We start from the raw sequence: 16703 nt of genomic DNA, 5'->3' as shown, positions 1-16703 counted from the left end.
GATTTGTTAAACTCTTCTATTGCTGCGGAAGAGGCAGAGTTTTGTTTGGCTTTGTTTTTTGACTGACATGAGGGAGCAGCAGTGGACAAGCTTGCAAAGAGCGTTTCTCCACACACAGCTTGCAGGGAGCATGGGTAGGGGATGTTCTCATAGGGAGCTTTGTCTAGACCCATGGGATGTGCAAATATGCACAAACTTGAGATGTGAGTCTCCAGCACCACATGTGTCAATGTGCACACTTGGGTGCATCCTTTGCATTTGACCTGTAGCCATACATATCACATTGTAGGAGTGTGATTAACAGTTGCCTGTTGCAACACATGCCTATCTGGCAGTGTGAGGATGAGCTGTTTTTCCTTGCAGTTATGCTTAGTCAGGATTTGTGAGTTGTGCAGACACACAGATCTTCTTCTGTACGTCTCTCAGCAAGACCATGGAAAAATGAGGCTAGAGATGTCCTTGCTGTTCGTGTCTGTTTGTGGTACATCATCTCTCTGTAGTTTGTCAGATTTCAAAATAAAGTCCCTGAAAACTGAAGCAAAACCACTGCCGATTTAACACTCCTGAATACCACAGAATATTCTAGTTCCTGTTGCTCCCCAAATAATCCAGGGAGCCACAGCTGAAAAACCTTTATAAACCTGATACCAAATGCATGTAGGTCTTGTATTGTGCATAGATGTATTGATGTAGTTTAGTGCTATTGTTATGTTTGTCTTTGCCTTCAGACGTTTTGTTTACAAAGACTCGTCATCAATTAGTTCGCAGTATTCATGGATCGGCAATATGGGACGAGTGACGGCTGTCGTTGAACCCGTCATGCACAGATATGTCCCAGAAGTGGGTGGAGAAGAAGGGGTTAGTGATATCGCTTCGACCCACTTTCCGTCGGAGCCGAAATAGCTCAGTTGGGAGAGCGTTAGACTGAAGATCTAAAGGTCCCTGGTTCGATCCCGGGTTTCGGCACTCAGCTTTTCATTCTTTTCCTGCGGCTGCGAGGAAGGCGGCGGGCGGCTGCCGCCCTCCCGCGGGCCCTGACCGATCCCCACGGCACGGCCGGTTCCTGCCCGGCACGGCCGCTGCCTTGGCGCCAGGCTCCGGGGCCGCTTGGTGGAGGTGATAGCGAGCGTGCCGCTTGTGAGCGCCCCGCACCGTGCGTGTTATCTGTTTCCCGGGAGCCGGTGGCAGCATTGGATTCAATGGCCCCCACGGGGCGCTTCAGCAGGGCCTGGAATTTCCCGTTGCCTTCCTCAGGTGGCTCGTTTTAAACCAATAAAAAGCGGTGGAGGCATTCCCAGCGGTGAGACTGAGGGAACGCTTTGAGTTCCTCATTTTAAAACACTTTCTCCTGCTTTCAGGTGATTTTTTGTCACCTTTGTAATATACTGACACCAGAGCAATAGACAGAAAAGAGTCTTTCACTACTGGCATCACCACTGCAAAACACAGCAGTAAATCAGATCCTTACCCTTATTTAGCATCTTTCATCTCGTCATGAAAAGGTATTGCTGGTCCTTTTTAATCACAGCATCCCATCAAACACTGCTGTTGAATTGCTTGTCTGATATAAGGAGCTCTCACTGCTGATGAATGTCCTATTAGCGCAGACAGAAGTGTTACTGAGACTCCTACTAGTAAGACAGATAAGGCATAGTACAACTGCTTATATTACTACTTTTCCTAAAAATTTCTTGAGCCTTTGAGAGAATATTGAGACTGCACAATTGAGTACTCAGTGACAGATGGGAATGTTAAAATGAAGGTTACTTGTGATTTCTCATCTGTACTTTTGCGCATGTGATATTAGAAATAAACACTTTTTTTTTTTTCTGCAAAAAGTGTTAATTATTCATCAAAGATTTTAACTTTGGGAGTTAATTAGGAAGGTATTGATTTCTTGCAGATGTGTAATCAAAGAGGCAAATGAGAGAATGGCCGTTTACTTTTTGACCCTTTCCATACTGCTGAATAAAAGAGCAAGCTTGAACATTACACCTCTCTCTGCTTGGCTTTTGCACCAGAACCCTGGTAGCCAGCTCTTTCCAAGGTACATTTGGTATGGAGGGACCTGCCCCATGCAGTGCAGACACCAGCTGGCTGGTGCCACTCACCTGGGGGGCAGGGTGTGGCCCCAAGTTGTCTAGGCATGCCCCATCAGTGCTGCACCAGAGGTTGGGTCCCATCTGCCACTGAGTTCCCTGAGGGCCAGGAACAGTGTGGGTCACTCTTGCCTTTTCAAAGGGTCTGATTTTCAGCAGGAATACCCAGACACATGGATATACGACAGTGGTGTGGTAGTGTCTGAAAAGTCTGCTTTTAAGCTGTATTACCTGTAATAGCAATTCCATTCCCAGAGGTTTTGTGATGTTAAACAGAAATTTTGTGGAGCACTGAAATAATGATGGTGATAGCCATGGGGACGCTGAGAAGAAAATCTCATTTTTGTTTCGTATGGAATTTGGATAGCATGTGCTGAATAAGGCTTCAGGTCTTATGTGGAAGAAGAAGATAAAATTAAGAGATAACTGTATTTCTGGTATTTAATAACTTCTGTCTGTTTGGTTTTGCAGGCTTGATGCAGGTTTCTAATGTGATTTGGCAGGTTCTGGGAAAATAACCCCAAGTGTTGTTGCTTTGTTGCTTTTATGTCACAAAATATTCAGGCATATTTCATTCAACTGTATCTTCTTTACACCATCTTTTTGCTAGCAGTGCTGCTTTCTAGGTTTCTTCTTGCCACCAATAATTTCTATTTGCATTTTTCTTCTATTTTTCATGGTTTAAACCCAGCCGGCAACCCAGAACCATGCAGCCGCTGGCTCACTTCTCCCCCTGCTCCCAAAGGGATGAGGAAGAGAATGGAAAGAATGTAACTCCCACGGGCTGAGAAAGAACAGTCCAGTAACTAAGGTATAACACAAATCAGTACTGCTACCACCAATAATAATAATGATAAGGGAAATAACAAGGGAACAGAATACAACCGCTCACCACCTGCTGACCGATACCCAGACCGACCCGAGCAGTGATCTAGCCCTTCCGGTAACTGCCCCCAGTTTATACACTGGGCATGACATGCTGTGGTATGGAATACCTCTTTGGTTAGTTTGGGTCAGGTGTTCTGTCTCTGCTTCCTCCTGGCTTCTTGTGCTCCTCCTCATTGGCAGAGTGTAGGAAACTGAAAAGTCCTTGGTCAGGGCAAGTACTACGTAGCAACACCTAAACCAGCAGAGTGTTAGCAGCACTGTTCTCAGATTAAAGTCAAAGCACAGCACTGCACCAGCTACTAAGAAGGAGAAAAATGACTGCTACAGCTGAACCCAGAGCACTATTAGATTGTTCCCTCAAGATGAACCTCCTGCTAGGAAGCAAATCCAGACTGTTGTCATGTCTGTCTGTGTTTTATTCACAAGATTCTTTCTCTGCAGCTGGGAAACTTCCCTGCCACTACAGATATGGTTGCGTATGCTTTTTTAAATGACCATCACAAACTGAAGTTGATACCTCACAGGAACTCAGGGGAAAAATCACATTTTAAAATGTTGTTTCAGCCTCCCTCAAATATTCAGAATCTGGTGGAAGTTGTTCACATTTTTTTTTCTTCCATGACCATCCTTGGTTACCATTTTAAGCGAATGAAACCTGGGGCGGAAGGAGCAGCTCAGCAAGAAGTGTACTCCACATCTTAGCTCTGCTGCAAGCTACAACCACTTGCAGCCACAGAACATGACAAGCAAGGAAGAAGCTTAAAGCTTTACTTTGAAATACCTCTATCTGGTATTTCTGACAGTGGTGGGACTAACTTGGAGTGCCTGTCATTTTCTGTGGGCTTTCTGAAGGTTCATGTTGAGGTGTTCCTCAGATGAGATGCTCCTCCTCCACCTCTATGTCCCCAGACTTGCACATCTACCTGATTGAAAAATTCCCCTCCTTGTCCCTGCAGGCAATTTCTGCACCTGATATTTGTCACTGTCTTGTCTGCTTCTCAGCAGTGAATAAATGTTACTCTCACATGTAGTAAAATTTCCTTCTCTCTGGATGGAAAACTGGGTTCATCTGATAGAAAACATTTGTTTGTGTCTCTTGACTAAAAGATCTCTGACTTTGTCTCCCGTACTGTTTACACACATCCGTTAAATCTCATTTAGTCAAGCAGTATGATTGATGCAAGGGATTTAGAAAACATGGGTCAGGACTCTCATTTAGTTTTTATGATTTTTGTGTATTTTTAATAACAAGTCTTAGTTATTTCTATCCAGTTTCTGTAGAAGAGCTAGAACTGTGGTTTTTAACTTTCTCAGAAAGTGTTTAAAAAGAGAAACAAAATTTTCAGCTGATGATGCAGTTATAGAATCTAGCACTCTATAGTCAAGTCTTTTTATTTTGTTCCCTATGAGTGACCAAGTTAGGAGAACTTTATTCTGTTTGAGTTCAGCTCAGGAACCCCATGTAAGGAGGCTCTTTTCTGATCCAGTTCCTTGGGAGTTTGGGGGCTTTCCTCCCCCTTCAGGGTTCTTGGTTTGGCTTTTGTAGGAGCATAGAACTCATATTCCATAGTAGAATAAGACAGATTTGGGGCAGTTAAGTGAAATCTTTACTTCCAATCCTGCTCTGGTTATCAATGCTATCTTTATCCTCAGTGAACCTCAGGGGAAACATTATAGTTTTTTTTGATGTACATACATCTACTTGCTTAAAGCAAGGGAGCATTCATTACTTTGCCCAACAATGTTCTTGGGATTTAGCCCACATGACATGAGAGATGAATATCTTTCTGTTCCATTTTATATTTTCCTTAGGGATAAGTAGTAGAGTTAGTTTTTCAAATAAAAATTGTGAGAGAAGAGTATCTTCTGGAATTGGGCCTTGAAAGATTAATCTAAGGTCAAGGCTTTAGAGAATTTATAATGTTATTTTAAATATTGTATTTGTACAGTCTTTCAGATTATTTTTTTTTTAATGTGGTACAGAGCCAGATCTGTATTTCCTTCATATTCCTTGCCCTGTGACTGGGACAATTTGTTGCATTGCTGAATTGTACAGATGTGACCCTCTGTCCTACTCTTTCATGTTAAACATAAGGTCTTAGGCTCATGCCTTCTTGACCATGTCCTGAATGATGAGCCTCAAAGGCAGTCTGTGTGCTAGCTGGGCTGCAGGCTCACTGCAGCTTTTGTACAACATCTGCAGAGCTCCACATTTGCCGAAAACAGGATATTAAACCAGCTGACATTTTATTTGTCTTTGTCAACCATCATAATTTTACTCTGTGTAAATCAGGTCCTCTCCTGCCATAGCCATTTAGAGTGACATTCGTCTCACTTCACTTTAGACATTTAATAGTTCAGTGTCTAAGTTCAGACTGGTCACCCTCACCTCCTTTTAAGGTCTAGGCAGAGAAATGAGGACAGAGAGAGGTCATATGACCTTGCTGAGATGCCTGTCTGAGAATGGGATAAGTTGTTCCATGGAGGTTCTACTTTTCCTTCACAGACTACTGGGGAACCACAGGCTAACTGAGATTTAGCTCTTACATTCTAGATGCCTGGGTTCCTTAGGTGAATCATACTTTACATTCTGTGACTACCTTTATAGTTAACCCAAGCTAAAAGCTGATGAAATAACACTGCAGATGAAGTTGTCTTTGGACAGCCTTTGAGCAGGTGGTGCAGAAGCAGATACAGAGAGGGTGTCAAGTGGCAGATATCTTTGACATTATTTACACATCTCTTGCCAGCTGAAGATGCTGGGATAAGTGGTGTTGCTTACTCAGGATGGTTTCATCTACCAGTCAGCGTTGTATTTGTCTGAACTATAAATAGGTTAAGGTTTCATCCATGTTCCTGCATACTACAGACACTGGAAAAAATGTGCTTGTTTAGGTAGAAAGTGACATGGAACTGAGTCTCATTAGCCAAATCATGGTACTGCTTCATGATCTCTGAAGAGGTTTCTCAGACAGGTTAAGTGAGGGAATAGGATATAACAATATAGCATATATAACAATATTAACATATATAACAATATAACAATACAACAATAATAATAATAGGTTGAATTCCTGGCTGCAATCTTGTGTTTTTTTCTCTAAGACCTGGCCAGATTACTCTTCTCTGAGTCACTCTTCTGTTCTAACAATATGTTGTACCATATAAACTGGTTTTCAGGAAAGGTCCATAAATTAGAAACAGACTGGACAGATAACTTAAATATGAGAAAGCAGGACCTGATGAGACTGTTCATATGCAGAAGGATTTTTTGCACGGGCAGGATCATGAGATCTCCAGAGCTGCTTTGAATGCACAGATTTTGGCCTCATTCTCCTGGTGTCCTGGATTCAGCAGTAGCAGTCATTTTTCTCCTTTTTAGTAGCTGGTGCTGTGGTTTTGACTTTCAGCCTGGGAACAGTACTGATAACACCGATGTTTTTAGTTGTCGCTCAGTAATGGTTACTCTGACCAAGGACTTTCTGAGTCTCACACTCTGCCAGGGAGGAGGGGAAGCTGGGAGGAAGCAGAGACAGGACACCTGACCCAACCTAGCCAAAGAGGTATTCCGTACCACGGCATGTCATGCCCAGTATATAAACTGGGAGCAGTTACCTGGAAGGGCTAGATCACTGCTTGGGTCGGACTGGGTATCGATTGGTGGGTGGTGAGCAGCTGTAGTCTCTTCCTTTGTTATTTCCCTTATCATTATTATTATTGGTGGTAGCAGTAGTGATTTGTGTTATACCTTAGTTACTGAACTGTTCTTATCTCAGCCCATGGGAGTTACATTCTTTTGATTCTCCTCTGCATCCCTCCAGGAGCAGGGGGAGGAAGGAGGGGGGAGTGTGTGAGTGGGTGCGTGGTTCTGGGTTGCCGGCTGGGTTAAACCACAACAGCTGGCTACAGGACAGGGAGACAAAGGATAAGGTGGTGAAAGAAAAAGTGAAGACATGAATGAATAAAAGGCTGTGTAAAGAAAGAAAGACTAGAATGTAGGGGAGGAGAAAGCAAATTTGGGAGAAAAGATTCACGGGAATCTGCCCTTCAGGTCGATGGTAAAGAACAGGGATGAGCAGTTAAGTTGCAAAATGAAAAGGAGAAACATTTCCAGTGCAGAGATAGGAATAATCAAAGGCATAAGTATGACAATATAAAAGTTAGAAGAAGCATCATCAGACTTACTAGAAATGAATGATATTCTTGCAAATACATACAAAACTACATAGGTAGTGGTTCAACATAGAAGGGAGTGGGAGCTACTCTTTTCTTAGGTCATCCATTATTGCAGTTTTGAAGGATTTGAAAATGTTGAAATATTAGAGAAGCTGTGTTGCAGAATGACTCTAAGAGCAGAACCATAGAGTTCTGGAGGATTGTGCAAGCAAGGCAGGGGGTGGCCCCCACAGGTAACCGGAGACCAGACCTGGGAGGAGAATGTGGAGGAAGCTGTGGGGGGCTAACCAATACTGTTGTGCCAAGAAGGAGTGGCTGAATACCACTCCTATATATATGTGAACTGCGTCACAAATAAAGTAGAAGTTTGCTTATCACCCATGTTGGGTTGGCCTGTCTGCTTCTCCTCGCTGCTTACAAAGCTGTTTTTCTGAGATGTACTGCTTTGAGATTTAAGCCTAAGAGAGCAAAGGTTGTTTCTGCAAGTGTTGGGCCATTTTTTTCCGAGTGTAATGGCTTAGTAGGTTTTGTGTAGAATCTGGTTGCACTTGGATAACTCAGAGAATCAAGCAAGAGCAAGATGAGGAGATGCAGAGAAGCCTTTCTTCCCACGTATTTCTGTTTGATGGCTGTTTTTAGTATTAGGAGCAGCTTTTCTTTTCAGGTGCAAGCTTTTTCTTTTGTCAGGGTGTCGTGGTTTAAACCCAGTCAGGCAACTCGTTCTCTCACTTCCCCCTTCTTTCCCTCCCCCTACTCCTGGAGGGATGGAGAGGAGAATCGAAAAGAATGCAACTCCCACGGGTTGAGATAAGAACAGTTTAGTAACTAAGGTACAACAGAAATCACTACTGCTACCACCAATAATAACAATGATAAAGGAAATAACAAGGGAAGAGAATACAACACCTCACCACCAGCCGACCAATAACTTGTCCCCCCCCCCCAGCCCGACCAAGCACCGACCGATGCCTCCTCCAACCCCACAGTCCCAGCCCTTCCGGGTCTCTCTCCGTTACATCCTGGGCATGACGTGCTGTGGTATGGAATACCTCTTTGGTCAGTTTGGGTCAGGTGTCCTGTCTCTGCTTCCTCCCGGCCTCCCCTCCACCCTGGCAGAGCATGAGGCTCACAAAGTCCTTGGCCAAACCAAAACATCATTGTTATCAGCTCTGTTCCCAGGCCGAAAGTCAAAACACAGCACTGCACCAGCTACCAAGAAGGAGAAAAATGACTGCTACTGCTGAACCCAGGACACAGGGCATTTAAAATGACTCACTTACTTATGGAGTCCCTAGTGTCCGGTGATGCTGAATCTCACTGAAGTGACTGCTGCTGCTAAACTCAGGACAAGTCTTTACCTCTGATGGGGCACTTAACAGCTCTCTCTTCTAGTTGCCAGGTTTCCTGAATCTCATAGGAAATGTATGTCTTTGAGACCTCTCTCTTCCAGGTGAATTACTTTTTAGGGTCCACCAACTATAATGATTAAGGTGTCTATTGTCTATAATGGGAACTTAAAGACATGAAGCTTCTAGATAAATGCATACATATTAGATGTGTAATAAAGGTACCTTAGTTTTGAATTGTCTTTCAACTTGTATGATAGCTTTGCTTCACACATTTTTCAGTGAGAAACCTTCATGAGTATTCAAGTAACACATTTCTGGTGGCATTGCTAGAAAGCCATGCATTAGATCATGCTTCTTACTTCATGAGCTCTGGAGCACATAAATTCACAGTAGTTAAAATCAGCAGCCAAAATACTTATCTGCCACTTAAAATACAAACAAAAAGATTAATTTGATGCAAACTTTGAGTGAGAATTAGCATGATTTAGTTTCTCTTCAAAACACTCAGATTATGGCAAGTTTTGTGCCATGTGTAAGTTATAGATATGTTACGTGATCTTTGGAGTATTTAACGATAGAAACTTTCTCAGGTTCTTTCTCAGGTGAGGTTTATGACATTGCAAGGTGGTTTGGCAGAACACATAATCAAAGGTGTAATATTTTCTTCAGAGAAAAGAAAATGGAAAGTATCACAGTGGCTAAAATTTCCAGAAATGCTCATCACTTCTGGATATGCAGCTAGAGACACCATGAATTCATTTGAGTCAGTGACTTTGCTTCTTAGGATCATAGAATCATAGAATAGTTAGGGTTGGAAAGGGCCTTAAGATCATCTAGTTCCACCCCCCCTACCATGGGCAGGAACACCTCCCACTAAACCATGTCACACAAGGCTCTATCCAACCTGGCCTTGAAATAAATCCCACCCCATTTACACTAATCACAGCGCCTTAGATACATTCCAGTGAACATATGCAAGTCACCTGGGCTTTGACATACTGAGATTGCACTCTAGTGTAAATCCCAAAGACAAGAATAGGATTCTCAAGCAAGAGTTTATTTTTCATGTTACCAGAGGCCTCACTGCTATATGAATGCCTTAAGGAAGCTAAACCTAGTTATAGCCCATATATTAGCAGCAATCAAAAATTATGATAGGTAACGCCTCTAGTTATTCAGCTAGATCAAAGAAATCCAATCAGATTCACCAGCTAGACCTCAATGTGAAACCTTGCAAATTTGTGTATATATAGTATCAGTCAAGACTACTGCCTCATCTAGATACTAAAAAAAACTAATTCCTGAAGTTAACACTCTTTGTTTTCTAATTCTGTAAATTAGTTTATTCCTGTTTATTGAGAGGTATGACACCAGCATATAGGTTCATATGCTCCTCCCTCAAGAGGAGACAAATTCTGTGGCATTTCTGTAATTATGCCAGGTTAGGAGGTTCTCCTTAGTTTATATAGCTAGGGAGTGGTAGATCATCCCAGAGAGATCAGCAAAGAATGAAAACCTTCCAGAATAACAGAGTTGACTTTATGACAAAGTGCTCTTCAAGCATCATAACCCCACCTGCACCCATTTTCACAGGGCCCATAATATAATCCTTTTTTCTCCTTTGTGTAATACTCTTCATGGATGTTCATGCCTATGTCTTTTATCCTGTTCTCTACAGGACTTTTGCAAGCTGTTTTCTTATATCCCACCCTTTTCTGCTCTGGTTCTGTTCATCCTCTCTTCCCACTGCCATTTTGCATTCCCTTCCTTCCTGTCTCTGTTCTTTCTATGCTACATATTTATTTTGTTGACATTCCAAATTCTCCTGAGTTCTTGTTTGAAGTGCGTATTTATCCTCTTTCTTGCTGTGTCAAGGGATAGTACAGAGTCTTCCTTCTACAGTTTGAGGAAAGTGCTAGTGACTCCCAACAAGCAGGAGGAGTGCCTAACCCTAACCCTGAGTTTGCCCACAGACTCAGAACATGATATTCCATAGATGAGTACTGATGGACTAGCATCACTAGAGCTAATTTTGTCATCCAAACAAGAGTTTCTGTTGTGAGCTGCACACAGCTTTTAGGAGAAAAAAACAAAGCTCCTGGGAGAAAGAAAAGGCTTATAGAAATGCGACCATTGCGTGACCTTTTTTGTCTTCTTGGACAGGTAAGTATCTGAGAGAGATAGAAGGGAAACCCAGAGACGGAGAGAGGAATAAAAAGGGAAGGGACTCATCCAAACACAGAGCCTGGCCAGGTATGCATTTGACACTTCTGCATAGAAATGGTAAAGAAAATTCAGAAAGGCATAATACATGTGAAGCAAAGCTGAGAACTGCAGGCGGTCTGCACAATGTATTCCAGCAAATGCAAAAGGGAATAAACGCGTATCAGTTGCTCACCCCTGTTACCGACAAATCACTCTGTTGGTACCCAGTTTGAGACAGCTTTGTTTGCAGATGCCTGGGACACCTGCTAGCGTTTCCCAGTGTTTCTCCCATCAGAGTGCAGAGGGACCTAAAGTATTTTTCCTTTTTCCCTTTTTTTTTTTTTTTCCAAAATAGGATTTAAGGGCTTTGTTTGTTTGGGTTTTTTCTTTTTTTTTTTTTGGGGGGTGGTGGTGGTGGCGGAGTGCGTGTGTGGGGGGGATGGGGGGGGGAGGGATGGAGGGTGTTGTTTGGTTTTCTGTTGCTTTGTTTTGTTTTTTTTTTCTCAGTTCTGTTGCCTTGTTGTTGTTTCTTTTGTTTCTGTTTCAGCATCTCTCTCCCCACCAGGAGCAGTTGTCAATGAAAACACAGTGGTGCAATTCAATGCTCTTTTGTGCTGCCTGCCTGTGTTTTCTTTTAGAAGCAAGTTTCTCTTTACTTCTGGACCTTAACAGGTGTCTAAGATATGCAGCTGTATTCCAACAGCAGGCAGTACTCTTCGGAGCTTATCTGAATCCTTTTCAAGGTGTAGCAGTAGTTCTCATGCATTCATAAATATCTGTCATTTCTTTCCTAATCCAAAGAGTCTCTCAGCATACTTTCTTTTCTGTTTTCCATTCTGCAGGATGCAGATGGCAAGGCAGAGAGATACAACTTCTGTAATTCTTTCTTCTTTCTACTAATACATATGAAAAGCCACTCGAAGAGTAGTCTTGTGACATACCACGAAATTACTGGAAGTCCTTTCCAACCCTAACTATCCTATTCTAATCCTAACTATTCTGTGATCCTACAAAGTGAGTACTCGAACAATGTGAATTAACTACTACCTTATAATGTGCTTCCTAAACTATATCCTAAATATATCCTATAATGTGTTTCCTAAAGTATATCCTATATCTACCCTAAGGTATATCCTAAAATTTGTTTGTAAAAGACATAGAAATAGACTAATAAACAGTTGTGAACACAGTAACAAGTGTATTAGCAAACACAGTACCCAGCGTGGTAGTGAACATGGTAAGGGGAAGTCCAGAGGCCAGCTCCCCGCTTGGGGAGATGCACCAGCGGTTTGTCATTTGCTGGCGGGGCTGAGGAGCGAGACAGCAAGGCCTCCTGCGAGGGCTGGGATGGGTCTGAGGGCGCTGCTCTGGCTCCGGGGCGAGGTGGTGGAACCTTCTATCCAGAGCAGAAGGTGGTGGTTCTGTCCTCGCCGCTGCCGAGGTGGTGCTGGGGCCGCAGGGTGGAACTCCAAGGCCAGGCAGCAGAGCTCATGTGGGGAATCGAAGCAGTAAATGGGCACCTACAAGGGCAGAGTCAGAAAGTGCTGATGAAGCCGTGAGGGCAGGAGCAGGAGGGACTGGGCTCCTGGGTTGTTTGGAAGTGTGCTGTAAAAAGGGTCATTGCTAGCACAGGAGAGAGGCTCCTTACTGGTTCTTTACTGGCAACTACAGTGCTGCTTTGGTCCCTTCTCAACACATGTGATACCCTCAGAGCACGGCGAGTTGACAGAGATGCACAGTGCCCCCTTGCCAGGCAGCAGGGCTCGGCAGGGAGCCTGGGAAGCTGGGATATGGTCCTTTCCAAAATCCAAGCAGCAGCATCCCTCTCTCTGCCATACTAAAACCACAGGTTGGCAGGCGATGCTGGGGTAGCATGTTTCTCCTGACACACATGTTCCCCTGAGGCAGGACCATCCTGTGCACCTCAGGAATGTTTCCTATACTCAGAGCTTGGCAAATAGATGGAACACAGGCTCTGCTACATACCTGGGTGCCTCGTTCTTCCCCTGCTTGAATTTCTTCAGTTGGCCATCCCTGAGAGCTCAGTTTTGCTCTTCTTTCGGCACGGTGGCCCGTCGTTGCCCCACCTGTAGCTGTGCCTGGGATTGCTCCAACCCAGGTGTAGGACTTTGCACTTGTCATGGTTAAACTTCATGAGGTTGGCATCAGCCCACCTCACGAGCGTGTCAAGGTCCCTCTGGATGGCATTCCTTCCCTCCAGCCTATCAACCGAACCACACAGCTTGGTGTCATCGGCAAACTTGCTGAGGTGCACTCAATCCCACTGTCCATGTCAGCCACAAAGATGTTGAACAAGACAGGTCCCAACACTGATCCCTGAGGGACACCACTCGTTACTGGTCTCCAGATGGACATTGAGCCATTGACCACAACTCTTTGGGTGCAGCCATCCAGCCAGTTCTTTATGCTCCAAGGGGTCCACCTATCAAACTGCTGTCTATCCCATTTAGAGACAAGGATGTCATGTGGCATGGTGTCAAACTCCTCCCCCTCCCCTTCCCCCTCCCTCTTCCCTTCCCCCTCCCCCTCCCCCTCTCCCTCCCCCTTTCCCTCCCCCTCTCCCTCCTCCTTCCCCCTTCCCCCTCTCCCTCTCCCTTCCCCTCTCCCTTTTCCCTTCCCTTCCCTTCCCTTCCCCTTCCCTTCCCTTCCCTTCCCTTCCCTTCCCTTCCCTTCCCTTCCCTTCCCTTCCCTTCCCTTCCCTTCCCTTCCCTTCCCTTCCCTTCCCTTCCCTTCCCTTCCCTTCCCTTCCCTTCCCTTCCCTTCCCTTCCCCTTCCCCTTCCCCTTCCCCCTTCCCTCCCCCTCTCCCTCCTCCTTTCCCTCCCCCTCTCCCTCCCCTTCTCCTTCCCTCTCCCCCTCTTCCTCTCCCTCTCAATCCCCCTCTCCCTCTCAATCCCCCTCTCCCTTCCCCTTCCCCTTTCCCTTCCCCTTCCCCTTCCCTTCCCCTTCCCCTTCCCCCTTCCCCTTCCCCCTTCCCTTCCTCCTTCTCTTCCTTTTCCCTTTCCCTTTCCCTTTCCCTTTGCTTGTCCTTTTCCCTTTCCCTTTCCCTTTCCCTTTCCCTTTCCCTTTCCCTTTCCCTTTCCCTTTCCCTTTCCCTTTCATTTTCCCTTTCCCTTTCATTTTCCCTTTTCCTTTCCCTTTCCCTTTCCCTTTCCTTTTCTTTCCTCTATTGTTTTTTCCTTTTTTGTCCAAAATTCCAAAGGCTAAATATTTCTCTGGCTTAATGCTGATCTGTGCTTGAGTACAGTAGAAGGAGCTGAGAAACAATACTGTAATTGAGAAAAAAATGTTAGCCCACTGCCTACTTACTGCTCAGGAATTCTGTACTGCTTGATAGAGTTGTGTTCAGTGATTTCTTTACCTGTAGCTTTGAGTATTCTTTTCCTATATTCCTACCCTTGAAAAATAAAATACATGAGTATATTAACCCCTAAAATGCTTTGGCATCCATGTGATATATTTCTTCACCACCCTTTGACAATAGGGTGTGAAGTTTGCTATTGGGGGTGAACATGGACATGAATCCAGAACATGAAGTAGCTGATATACTGTTTTCTTATACTTTCAGTGTAAAGCCTATGTATCTTAACTAAGAAATTTAACAGAATTTGAGGTGTGGTAGCCTGACTTGTTAGTTTAGAAGTGTGGACAAGGCAGCATGGTCAACATTTGGATGACCAGGGCACTGGCCACTGCTCATGTACTCAGATTCACCGCCTGAGAAGTCTGATAGTTGCTGCAAAGCAGTTCTGGGCAGCAGTGCCGACACACAGTACTACTCATTTCGCAGGAGACAGTAAAACTCTGTAGTAAATAAAAAGTCATTCAGCATGCTATTTTGTAAACTGGTATAATGCTGTTACTGTCAGCAATGACTGACAATTGCTTCTTTATTTAAGCACAATAGCCATGGGGAAGCTGCAGGGACTTCTCGAGAGGATGGCACTAAGGAACAGACAGTATCTCCTGTTTTCCCAATGGCTAATAGAAAAACAACTGTCTTTTTATAATCTTGCTTCATGGTTTGTCATGCAGCAGCGTGCAGCTGCTGTGCTGGCAGGCCTGTAACAGGCAGCGACACTGTGACGCCAGGATGTGGGATCTGTCCATTCTTTTTCTGTCTAGGTGTTCGCTCCCTCTTATTCCTAAAATGTTGGTGTGTTACTGAGGACCAGAGGCCAGCGCTAGATCTGTACAAGTTCTGCATGCTGAAGCATGCTCCCAGTTTTGTAAAATTACATGGTTGTGATGGAGGGAAGTAATCATCATAAAAGTTACATATGTGCTACTCTTCTACTCACAGTTTTCTTTCCCCTGCTCACTAGGTGATCTCCATGTTATCATCTACCTGCCGATCCTTTTCTCCTCACTGACTTCTCTGAACATGACAGATTTCTCCTTTTCCTATACTACATTAGAAGCATTTTTTCTTGCATTACCTTGCCTTGCATGCTTCAGCACTTTGCCTTTCTCTGTGCTTACTCTTTCTGCCTCATCTCAAATGGCCATAGGAATCTTCCTATGGGTGTCTAAATGGAGCCAGCTTTGATTATAGTGCCTACTTGGACACGTTTTATGTATAGACAATTCAGTTCAGGGGTTTAATCAGCTAACTGAATCCTATCCTTTCTTTTTCTTTGTGATGCCAATGAATGTGTGTTCACTTTAATTGCTTTCACATGGTATGTTGATAACTTTGGTTCAAGACATTGTCTAATCTAGATTCAAAGACTCATCTTTTCCACACCAGAAAGGTATATTCAGGTGCTCAGTAGCACAGGGAGGTGTGTTGTTCAGATTGTCCTTGGGTCAGTGCCTCCATTTGTAACTCCTGAGCTTCCTCAGCATGATTTTCCAGCACACAGTTGTTCTTTCTGTCTTTTTCACATGTTGCATTGAAAAGAGCAAGCAAAAGCCAGTGCCAGGTAAATTGAATCCTAAGAGAGATGAGTTGAAACCCATTTCAGACTACAGGGTATTGCTGATTGGCTTTGTGCTTCCATAAATGAAGTAGAAAGCCATTTTAGTTTGTCTGGCAAATAAAAAATTTTTGATATAAAGATTTGAGAACCTGAAAGTGCTGATGACAGAGTCTGCAATGTGGATGAGCGCTTTAGCTGCCATGACGGCAGTATGTTTGCTGCATAAGTAATAGACTTCTTGTGCCAGAATGGTGCGGTTGAGCATCCATGGAAATATTGAATAGAACAGACACAACCACAGTTGTTTTCATTATGCATAGCCAAAAATGGCTAAACAACAGAGGTGTGGAGGGGGGAGGTAGTGAAAGCTTTTAGTGAAGCAGAGGGAGTTGCCAGTTTGTATTCAGTATGGTGGAGCTGAAATAATAGCTGTTGCTTCACACTTCTATCATGACTTATCCTTACTTTATTTTGATTTATTAATTTTATTCCTTTAGCACATAGGAGCTGCATTGTGGGCAAGCACTACTGGGTATGAGGAGCTTTTTAGAGCAATTTTTGTCGATGTCCTGAACAAAACCACTTGTCTGTGTGTCTGGTGTGTGTATTGATCTTACAGACTGTCTCCTGCCAGGTGGGTAATAAATACTCAGCTGTGACAGTTCTGAAAGTCTAGCCGCTAGACCAGTCCCAGAACAGCCTCCGTTGTAATGATGGGGAAAGGATCAGAGAGCAAACAAGGACCATTTACCCTTTAAAAACACTTAAATAATTTATTTTGCATGCAAAAAGGCCATTAAGAAGGGAGCCTTCCACTTGCCACTGTTTACAGTACAAGCACTGGAGTTCTGCAGTCAGCAGATGGAGTCTCTATCCCAAACTATTGCTACCAGGTTTGTTAATTTTCATTAATGGTGCACCTATATCCACTGTGCTTCCAGTACATTTTCTACTTTTCTACTGTTACTGCTTTAGTGGGAAGTGTTATCTTGCAGTGAAAGGAGAAGCGGTTTCCTCTTGTATTTATCATCTGTTTACAGGGTTT

The 16703-nt window shown here is 43.9% G+C and overlaps 1 non-coding gene across 1 annotated transcript; it reads left to right on the top strand.

The window, feature by feature from the left end:
- The first annotated feature begins 893 nt into the window (after window positions 1–893).
- TRNAF-GAA (transfer RNA phenylalanine (anticodon GAA)) lies at window positions 894–966 on the top strand. Its single transcript has one exon. It is a non-coding gene; the product is annotated as a tRNA-Phe (tRNA).
- Window positions 967–16703: the final 15737 nt, after the last annotated feature.

The sequence above is a fragment of the Pezoporus occidentalis genome, unplaced genomic scaffold, assembly GCF_034315485.1.
Source record: "Pezoporus occidentalis ecotype Australia unplaced genomic scaffold, CSIRO_AGI_Poc_V1 ctg27, whole genome shotgun sequence".
Classification (NCBI taxonomy): domain Eukaryota; kingdom Metazoa; phylum Chordata; class Aves; order Psittaciformes; family Psittacidae; genus Pezoporus; species Pezoporus occidentalis.
Note: the sequence above shows the minus strand (reverse complement) of the source record. Positions and strands in the feature narration are given on the sequence as shown.